General features: G+C 48.2%; 1 pseudogene; it reads right to left on the bottom strand.

The window, feature by feature from the left end:
- Positions 1-2,728: 2,728 nt before the first annotated feature.
- Positions 2,729-6,477, bottom strand: LOC127914896 (PHD finger protein 6-like; annotated as a pseudogene).
- Between the last annotated feature and the right edge of the window lie 4,962 nt (positions 6,478-11,439).

Here is an 11,439-nt window from a genome sequence, read left to right as displayed (position 1 = left end):
TTTTTAGCTAGGTACGCCAAGTACTTTCCTGGCTTATCGCCATGTTCATATAGCTTTTGCCTGACAAATCTCATTTTCTTTTCAGCATCCTGTGTTAGGAGAGAGTCCAACGTTGATCTAAGGACTGATATTTCTTAATAGGGCAGGAGTGGGAGTTTTAATGTAGTCCTTCTCTTTCGTTCCTAATTCACCCTCTAACAAGTTTTGCTTTTCACGCTTTTTCCGTCTCTTAGTGGCTGTATATGACATAATCAGACCCCTGGCGTACGCTTTACAGATTTCCCAAAGGAGCGAGGGGTTATCTGTTGATTGAGAGTTAATAGAGAAAAATGCTTTAAACTCTGTAAAGAAATATGATGTGAATATATGGTCTTTAAGAATGGTTGTATTCAACCTCCAACGTCTTGACAAATTGAATGCCCCATTGAGTTTTATGTCCAGGATCACCTCAGCATGATCAGATATGACTATGCTTCCTATCCTAGCGGATAAAACAGACTGCAAAGACGTCCTGGGCATAAAAAGTAATCTATTCTAGTCTGACATCCATGAGGTTTAGAGGCAAAAGTGAACTCTCTGTTGGAGGGGTGAAAAGTTCTCCAAACATCAGCATACCCCAGATCATCACAAATAGCTTTAAGTGACTTAGCTTGAGGAGAGAGTGAAGCTATACCGCTGGGAAACGTATCAATAAGGGGGTTCAACAAACAATTAAAATCTCCTCCAACCACTGCAGTGTCTGAGTTTAATTCTAAAAAGTCTAGAAATACCTTAGTGAGGAAATCAGGGGGGTGGGCAGTGGGGAAGTAAATATTCATTATGGAAATGTTCTGCCCTTGTAAAGTACCATTAATTATAACAAAGCGACCCAATTTATCTTTCACACAATTCAAGACCTTCAGTGGCAAGTTCTTTTTCACAATAATTGCTACACCTCTACTTCTGGATGTAAATGATGAGAAAAACACTTGACTAAGCCCCCCTTGTTGTAATTTCAGATGCTCCTTATCATCCAAATGAGTTTCTTGCAACAGGGCAATATCAATTTTTAATTTTTTCCAAAAAGACAGTTCCTTCTTCCTTTTAATGGGGTTATGGCTCCCTCTATTCCATGTACATATACATAGTCTGTTACCTGCCATTGCACTTTGACCATTCAATATCCAGACTGAATCCTACTGTAAAAGTGGGGTGGTACCTTTTTCCATGTGTTAAACTCTTCTCTATCTCACCGAGCATAAACAAACGATATGAACCCTGAACTCGAACTATACTAAACCCAAAAATGAAACATGTAAAGATCCAAAAGGGGGTTTTCCCACTAGCTACCATGCAGGGGATTTCAACTTTCCAATGTAGACTGAAGTCTGCATTGCCACTCAAAGCCTCATCCTTTATATATATGGAAATGAATTTCAATAGAAGAAGATTGAGGCTCTTCCACCTAAAACCAAGCCTGGGCACCAATATAGATTCACACATATAACAGCCTTAGCTACAGCGGCAGTTACTTTAGCAAGAAAAATAATAAAGATAAGAATATTACTGAACAGGAGCACGTGAGAACTCACACCACTGTTTCATGATCAGATTCAAATTAAATAAAAAGTTATCCAATGCTGCGGAGGTGCAGCATAAAGTTATTTACCCGAGAGAGTCAATAAACGCAGCAGCCGTTTCAGGTGTGTAGAGTTTTTTAGGCGATCCATTGACCATAATCTTCAATGTGGCCGGGTACAGCAGTGCATAGTCCATCTTCATTATCTTGAGTCGAGCCTTCGCCTCATCAAAGCATCAAGATGCTTTGCGTCTTCGTACAACCGCTGTGGAATATTCATTGAAGAATGAGACCTTTGGACCTTTACGTTGACTACCATCAGAACCGATGTTTCTAGCCGCATCCATGACGCGCTGCTTGTCGGTGAAGTTGTGGAACTTTATAACCACTGGCCGTGGGCGCTGGTTGGGACCGGGTATCGGTGCTTGAGAGCGATGGGCTCTGTCCAGCTTCACACGGCCAGCCTTAGTGTCCATTTGTAGGTAGCCAGGGATCCATTCCTCAAAACATTTTACTGAACGTGTCCCTTCAGAATTTTCCGGGAGTCCCACAACACGAATATTGCATCTGCGTCCTCGATTATCCAAGTCGTCAATGTGCTCCGCCATTTCGCGCACCTGTTTCTCAAGTGCTTTTATCTTAGTGTCCATAGATGTAGTTGAAGTTTCCACTGTAGCAATTATTCCTTCCGCCTCATCAACACGTTTGACAACCCTCTGTAGTTCAGCTGAATAGCCTGCTATTGCTTCCAAGACCGCTCGTATCTTAACATCGATCACTTTAGTAATGTTATTCGTCATGTTTTGAATCACCAGGTCCATTGTGCCTGGATCCGCAATGGTGTTAGCTTCGCTAACGTTAGCTAGCTCCTCCTGCACATCTACAGGGATGGTGGTTTTGGTCAAGTTCTTAGTAGTTCTGTTGGACATGTTGTCAGAATTTTTGAGAAATAGCCGTAAAGACTCATAGTAGGATAACCTATTTAGCCAATTCTACCACTTTTTCCAGCTAGGAGATTAATGTAAACATATAAATTTACGAATGCCACGGATGCTCGCTGAAACACAGTGTTCTCTCTACGGCGCCATTTTGTCCCTCCCAACATCTAATTAGTTGATAGAACTAGATACTTGTACCACTTAGTCACACTTTTGTCTTCACATGATTGTACTACAGTACTATTTTCAAGGTTTTCACCATTCTCTTCCCCCTCTTGATTTCCATGATGACTTTTTTGATGTCAAAGTTCACAAATTCAGCCCGTGAGTACGTAGTGAGTTGGACAGTTCACGATGAGAACAGCTGCCAGGGAGAGAAGACAATGTCAGGTGACAGACATAGTAGGAAATAATGAGTACATCAGACAAGAACTATATAACTGATTGCACTTTTCCAATCCATACATTTTGCACAAGGTAATGCTTGGACAAGCAATAGTATAAAGACCATCTTCAGCAGAAAATGTGTTCTCTGATGAACATTGATCAGAACAGCTTAGAACAGACTTATGCGTGATGAGATTTAGCATGCAATTGTAATGTGCAGTGACCTTTTTTACATTATCTGTCCTAATAATGGGCACGCCCAAATGAACTACAGTGTGTGTGTGGGGTCCTTACATGCGAGGAGCTCTCATCATCTACGTCTTGAGAGGAGGTTGAGCGGGTGTCCTCCGATTGGCCAACGGATCCAACTTTGATTCGCCCTTTCTCGAATCTCTCACAGCCCCTAGTCTGCTGAGGGGAGGAGTCTGAGTCTTTGGCCACACCTCCCTGTTCCTCCTGATCATCTGAAAAATATCAATTGGATAGTCAATACTCTGGCCATTCACCTTCAACAACAGTATTGAGTTATCCTCTTGTGGTCTACTTTAAAAGTGTCCAAAGAAAAGCCATCCCTTGTTTGCTGAATATCACGTAAAAGATAAGTTAGATACCTTCACTGGCGTCCTGAGAGGCATCCCGGCGTTTGCTACAATACACACTACATCCAGAGACCAACGAATACAGAAATATTAGGATCGTTTTTAACAGAAATTTCCAGCTCCGTTGTAATACGGTTATTTTTCAAAGGGCACTTGCAGGTAGATCCCCTGTGAGGGATTCTCTTTGACCTGGGCCATATTCCATATTGCACAGTAGTAGTGATACGTCCACCAGCATGTCTTCACATCACAACCAATAGTGGCACCAGGTCTGTGACAGGACAAACACATCTGAAAGGGAGGAAAAGAGAGCAACTGTCATGTTTCGTAAACATAACTGCTACAGCACCCATCTCACAAGCTGAATATGGCAACTCACTATGGGATGTGTCCAAAATGGCACACTATTCCCTATACGGTGCACTACTTTTGACTAGAGCCCTGTAAGACTTGGTGTAGTGCACTGTCATGATGTAACCTGGGGGGAGGATCCTAGCCCCCCCCCCTCTCTACACAGTTTATGACAACCGTAAATACTCTGCTTCTGGTTTGCTGGCATTCTATGCAGAGTTCCTCTGTCCAGTGTCTGCCCAACTTAATCATTTATTTTTATTGGCCTGAGATATGGATTTTTCTTTACAACTCTGCCTCGAAGGCCAGCATCACGGAGTCGCCTCTTCACTGTTGACGTTGAGACTGGTGTTTTGTGGGTACTATTTAATGAAGCTGCAAATTGAGGACTTGTGAGTGTAACGTCCAAAGAGCGAATGGGTGTGGAGTCAGGCGCAGAGAGCCAAGGATACGGGAAAAACACGCTTTAATGTCCAACCAGAAACTGTACAAATAGGTGACGCCGAAACACAGGCGTAAATACACTACACCTAAAATACACACTGATATCAAACCGGACAGCAGAAAACCCACAATATAACGAATACCTTTACATAACAGAAACAAGCCCGCACAAACACAAGCGGGCTAATCAAACTTAAATAACACCAACTCAAAAACCCCAACAAGGAACAGGTGAAAACAATTAGAAGAAACCAAACGAAAAGGGATCGGTGGCAGCTAGTAGACCGGCGACGACGGCCGCCAAGCGGGGAACCACCTTCAGTGATATTCATGACAGTACCCCCCACCCGAAGCGCGGCTCCCGCAGCGCACCGACACCGGCCTCGGGGACAACCTGTGTGGCGAGGCGATGGAACTCCCTCCGCATAGATGGATCCAATATATCCCCAACCAGGACCCAGCACCTCTCCTCCAGCCCATACCCCTCCGAGTCCAAGAGGTACTGCAGGCCCCTCACCTGGCGTCTCGAGTCCAGAATGGCCTGTATCGTGTACGCCGGGGACACCTCGATGTCCAGAGGGGGCGGAGGGACCTCTGGAACCTCACTCTCCTGCATGGGACCAGCTACCACCGGCCTGAGGAGAGACACATGAAATGAGGGGTTAATACGATAGTACGAAGGAAGTAATAATCGATTTAGATTTGCTAACTTCAAATTAATGACTCGGGACGTCGGGTTTGATAAGAAAGCTTCTTTTAGTAAGAATACTTGGTTATGTTACATTTAACAACAATGGTTGTGGTACAGAGCAATGCAGGTAAGATGCTGTCGGAAAGTCAGCCACAATTTACGCACCTGCACATAATTGGCGCGTTATCACTCATTCCTCCCGCAAGGCATTCTGGGACTTGCAGTCAAAAAGCAGAATTCAACACAACCCAATACAATTACATATGCAAATAAATCTAAAGAATTATCTCAAATATCTCAGCTCAAAGAATGAACTTAAACATTAACTCAAACACATTAAAGTTACAACAGTTTATTCTCCTCAAGACTTTGAAAGGCCCCACACACTGCGGACCCTGCTTCTGGCAGGGCAGGCAGAGGGGCCGGTTTCGGGTCGAGAGCCAGACCCTATCCCCCGGTGCAAACACGGGGGCCTCACTGCGGTGACTGTTAGCGCTCCTCTACTGCGTCCACTCGCCTGTCATAACGACTCCTGGATGGCCCTCCAGGTCTCCTTAGAGCGCTGCACCCACTCCTCCACCGCAGGAGCCTCGGTCTGGCTCTGATGCCATGGTGCCAGAACCGGCTAGTACCCCAACACACACTGAAACGGTGACATGTTGGTAGAGGAGTGGCTTAGGGAGTTCTGGGCCAATTCAGCCCAGGGGATGTATCTCGCCAACTCCCCTGGCCGGTCCTGGCAATACGACCTTAGAAACCTACCCACATCCTGGTTCACTCTCTCCACCTGCCCATTACTCTCCGGGTGAAACCCGAGGTCAGGCTGACCGAGACCCCAGATGTTCCATAAACGCCCTCCACACACGGGATGTAAACTGGGGACCCCGATCAGAAACGATGTCCTTGGGCACCCCGTAGTGCCGGAAGACATGGGTGAACAGAGCCTCCGCAGTCTGTAGGGCCGTAGGGAGCCCGGGCAACGGGATAAGACGGCAGGACTTCGTGAACCGATCCACAACGGCCAGGATCGTCGTGTTTCCCTGAGACGGGGGAATGTGGAATGGGGAGGGGTTGTAAATTCCCTCGTGGCAAGTGCCTAGGAGCCTTACTCTGGGCGCACACTGAACAGGAAGAGACATAGAATCGCACGTCCCTCACTAAGGTGGGCCACCAGTACTTCCCCCTAAGACCTCGCACTGTCCTCGAAATACCCGGGTGACCTGACGAGGGTAGACTATGAGCCCACCGAATTAATTGATCACGAACAGCGAGCGGCACGCACCTCCGACCCTCCGGGCACTGTGGAGGCGCATGTTTCTCCCTTAGCGCCCGCTTGATGTCCGCATCCACCTCCCATACTACCGGTGCTACCAGCCTAGCCGCCGGAATGATAGGAGTAGGATCGATGGACCGGTCCTCAGTGTCGTAGAGGCGGGACAACGCGTCGGCCTTAGTGTTGAGGGAACCTGGTTGATACGAGATCGTAAATCGAAATCTGGTGAAATACATGGCCCACCTTGCCTGAAGAGGATTCAGTCTCCTAGCTGCTCGGATGTGTTTTTAGGCTGGGTTACTGTACAGCATTTTGAGATATCAGCTGATGTACAAAGGGCTATATAAGTATCCACTGTCAGTATCCACTGAATTAATTTTCGTCAGAGCTCCAAATTCAAATTAGACTTCTTACGACTCTCAAACCATTTGTCTCAAGCTATTTGTCGTCCTTAACGTAGGAGACCCTGCTAGCTAGCCAACAGCTAGCCAACGTCTACTGAATAGAACTTCCGCACTCAACAACCCGGTCGCATTCCGCTTCGCTCCACAGGTAGTATCACATTTTCATTTCATTTCATTACAGCACAACGGTTTGATTTGTTTGATCGTAGCTAGCTACATAGCTAGCTACATAGCCGTCTGTGTATCAAAGATAATTGTGTAGTCTAGAGCGATTTTCTAGGTTAGCTAGCCAGCTATTGTCGTTCTTTTAACGCAACGTAACGTAATCAACACTGCTAGCTAGCCAGCTAGCCCCGAATAGCAGCACTGTAGAAACTATTACACTCAACGGAACGACTTGATTAGTGTAGTGTCAACAACGCAGCCACTGCCAGCTAGCCTACAAAGTCAACAACGCAGCCACTGCCAGCTAGCCTACTTCAGCAGTACTGTATCATTTTAATCATTTTAGTCAATAAGATTCTTGCTACGTAAGCTTAACTTTCTGAACATTCGAGACGTGTAGTCCACTTGTCATTCCAATCTCCTTGCATTAGCGTAGCCTCTTCTGTAGCCTGTCAACTATGTGTCTGTCTATCCCTGTTCTCTCCTCTCTGCACAGACCATACAAACGCTCCACACCGCATGGCCGCGGCCACCCTAATCTGGTGGTCCCAGCGCGCACGACCCACGTGGAGTTCCAGGTCTCCGGTAGCCTCTGGAACTGCCGATCTGCGGCCAACAAGGCAGAGTTCATCTCAGCCTATGCCTCCCTCCAGTCCCTCGACTTCTTGGCACTGACGGAAACATGGATCACCACAGATAACACTGCTACTCCTACTGCTTTCTCCTCGTCCGCCCACGTGTTCTCGCACACCCCGAGAGCTTCTGGTCAGCGGGGTGGTGGCACCGGGATCCTCATCTCTCCCAAGTGGTCATTCTCTCTTTCTCCCTTACCCATCTGTCTATCGCCTCCTTTGAATTTCATGCTGTCACAGTTACCAGCCCTTTCAAGCTTAACATCCTTATCATTTATCGCCCTCCAGGTCCCCTCGGAGAGTTCATCAATGAGCTGGATGTCTTGATAAGCTCCTTTCCTGAGGATGGCTCACCTCTCACAGTTCTGGGCGACTTTAACCTCCCCACGTCTACCTTTGACTCATTCCTCTCTGCCTCCTTCTTTCCACTCCTCTCCTCTTTTGACCTCACCCTCTCACCTTCCCCCCCTACTCACAAGGCAGGCAATACGCTCGACCTCATCTTTTCTAGATGCTGTTCTTCCACTAACCTCATTGCAACTCCCCTCCAAGTCTCCGACCACTACCTTGTATCCTTTTCCCTCTCGCTCTCATCCAACACTTCCCACACTGCCCCTACTCGGATGGTATCGCGCCGTCCCAACCTTCGCTCTCTCTCCCCCGCTACTCTCTCCTCTTCCATCCTATCATCTCTTCCCTCTGCTCAAACCTTCTCCAACCTATCTCCTGATTCTGCCTCCTCAACCCTCCTCTCCTCCCTTTCTGCATCCTTTGACTCTCTATGTCCCCTATCCTCCAGGCCGGCTCGGTCCTCCCCTCCCGCTCCGTGGCTCGACGACTCATTGCGAGCTCACAGAACAGGGCTCCGGGCAGCCGAGCGGAAATGGAGGAAAACTCGCCTCCCTGCGGACCTGGCATCCTTTCACTCCCTCCTCTCTACATTTTCCTCCTCTGTCTCTGCTGCTAAAGCCACTTTCTACCACTCTAAATTCCAAGCATCTGCCTCTAACCCTAGGAAGCTCTTTGCCACCTTCTCCTCCCTCCTGAATCCTCCTCCCCTCCCCCTCCTCCCTCTCTGCAGATGACTTCGTCAACCATTTTGAAAAGAAGGTGACGACATCCGATCCTCGCTTGCTAAGTCAAACGACACCGCTGGTTCTGCTCACACTGCCCTACCCTGTGCTCTGACCTCTTTCTCCCTCTCTCTCCAGATGAAATCTCGCGTCTTGTGACGGCCGGCCGCCCAACAACCTGCCCGCTTGACCCTATCCCCTCCTCTCTTCTCCAGACCATTTCCGGAGACCTTCTCCCTTACCTCACCTCGCTCATCAACTCATCCCTGACCGCTGGCTATGTCCCTTCCGTCTTCAAGAGAGCGAGAGTTGCACCCCTTCTGAAAAAACCTACACTCGATCCCTCCGATGTCAACAACTACAGACCAGTATCCCTTCTTTCTTTTCTCTCCAAAACTCTTGAACGTGCCGTCCTTGGCCAGCTCTCCCGCTATCTCTCTCAGAATGACCTTCTTGATCCAAATCAGTCAGGTTTCAAGACTAGTCATTCAACTGAGACTGCTCTTCTCTGTATCACGGAGGCGCTCCGCACTGCTAAAGCTAACTCTCTCTCCTCTGCTCTCATCCTTCTAGACCTATCGGCTGCCTTCGATACTGTGAACCATCAGATCCTCCTCTCCACCCTCTCCGAGTTGGGCATCTCCGGCGCGGCCCACGCTTGGATTGCGTCCTACCTGACAGGTCGCTCCTACCAGGTGGCGTGGCGAGAATCTGTCTCCTCACCACGCGCTCTCACCACTGGTGTCCCCCAGGGCTCTGTTCTAGGCCCTCTCCTATTCTCGCTATACACCAAGTCACTTGGCTCTGTCATAACCTCACATAGTCTCTCCTATCATTGCTATGCAGACGACACACAATTAATCTTCTCCTTTCCCCCTTCTGATGACCAGGTGGCGAATCGCATCTCTGCATGTCTGGCAGACATATCAGTGTGGATGACGGATCACCACCTCAAGCTGAACCTCGGCAAGACGGAGCTGCTCTTCCTCCCGGGGAAGGACTGCCCGTTCCATGATCTCGCCATTACGGTTGACAACTCCATTGTGTCCTCCTCCCAGAGCGCTAAGAACCTTGGCGTGATCCTGGACAACACCCTGTCGTTCTCAACTAACATCAAGGCGGTGGCCCGTTCCTGTAGGTTCATGCTCTACAACAACCGCAGAGTACGACCCTGCCTCACACAGGAAGCGGCGCAGGTCCTAATCCAGGCACTTGTCATCTCCCGTCTGGATTACTGCAACTCGCTGTTGGCTGGGCTCCCTGCCTGTGCCATTAAACCCCTACAACTCATCCAGAACGCCGCAGCCCGTCTGGTGTTCAACCTTCCCAAGTTCTCTCACGTCACCCCGCTCCTCCGCTCTCTCCACTGGCTTCCAGTTGAAGCTTGCATCCGCTACAAGACCATGGTGCTTGCCTACGGAGCTGTGAGGGGAACGGCACCTCAGTACCTCCAGGCTCTGATCAGGCCCTACGCCCAAACAAGGGCACTGCGTTCATCCACCTCTGGCCTGCTCGCCTCCCTACCACTGAGGAAGTACAGTTCCCGCTCAGCCCAGTCAAAACTGTTCGCTGCTCTGGCCCCCCAATGGTGGAACAAACTCCCTCACGACGCCAGGACAGCGGAGTCAATCACCACCTTCCGGAGACACCTGAAACCCCACCTCTTTGAGGAATAACTAGGATAGGATAAAGTAATCCTTCTCACCCCCCCCTTAAAAGATTTAGATGCACTATTGTAAAGTGGCTGTTCCACTGGATGTCATAAGGTGAATGCACCAATTTGTAAGTCGCTCTGGATAAGAGCGTCTGCTAAATGACTTAAATGTAAATGTAAAATGTAAATTTTTCAGAATAAAAGCCTGAAAATATGTCTAAAGTCTGTGTACACCATGTGGAAGCCATAGGAAAAGGAATATGGTTGATATCCCTTTAAATGGAGGGAAGGCATGCAATGGAACAGAGAGCTTTCAGGAAAAAAACAGTACTTCCTGGTTGGATTTTCCTCAGGTTATCGCCTGCAATATCAGTTCTGATACTCACGGACAACATTTTGACCGTTTTGGAGTGTTTTCTATCCTAATCTGACAATTATATGCATGTTCTAGATTCTGGGCCTGAGAAATAGGCAGTTTCATTTGGGTACGTTTTTCATCCAAACATCAAAATACTGCCCCCTACACTCAGCAAGTTGTGGCTAGTGATACATTTTTTACATCAAGAGACTACAACTTCCCAACTTCAGGATGGATCCTGCTGGCATGCACATTGCCTCAGAAAAGTCAATTCGCCAGTGGGGGATCCTTCCCTGACCCGTCTGTCCACAACTCACCATGGGCAGGAACAAGTTCAGGGGGCTCATGCACCTCCACCCCTTCACCAGGCTCAGTTCAGGGCCCTTCCACCAGTCAGGCCTCAAATGCCTGCAGTTCCCCTGCCACCAGCCACACATTTGAACACTGGGAGACCCCAACGGGTCATAGCTCTTCCCTCGTGGCTGAAAGAATATGTGAACTAGAGCAGGAGGGTTGGGGGTGTTGTGCTCAGTAATATGGTGTCGTAGCTTAGTTGAATATTGAATACTGTTGCTTTAAGAATGTATCGAGTACGTTGTGTGTAGACGGAGATGTGATGATTGGATGAGCGAGTGGTCAACTTCGGAATTAAAGACATTCCGTTTAATTGCACAACAAGCCTCCTTGCAGTTGTAACAGAGACGGCACCTGGGTATATGCTCCTCAGAACCAATGAGGAGATGGGAGAGGCCGGACTTGCAGCGCGTTGAGCGTCACAAATATAACCAATTTCTATTTTAGCACTGGCAACGCAGTGCTAAAACGCAGACACTCGCTGATGTGTGCGCAGTGTGGGTGCAATGATTGAATAACATGCATGTGTACATTTATTTTGCAATGCTCGCGCACGCG

Source organism: Oncorhynchus keta, chromosome 34, assembly GCF_023373465.1.
Source record: "Oncorhynchus keta strain PuntledgeMale-10-30-2019 chromosome 34, Oket_V2, whole genome shotgun sequence".
NCBI lineage: Eukaryota > Metazoa > Chordata > Actinopteri > Salmoniformes > Salmonidae > Oncorhynchus > Oncorhynchus keta.
Note: the sequence above shows the minus strand (reverse complement) of the source record. Positions and strands in the feature narration are given on the sequence as shown.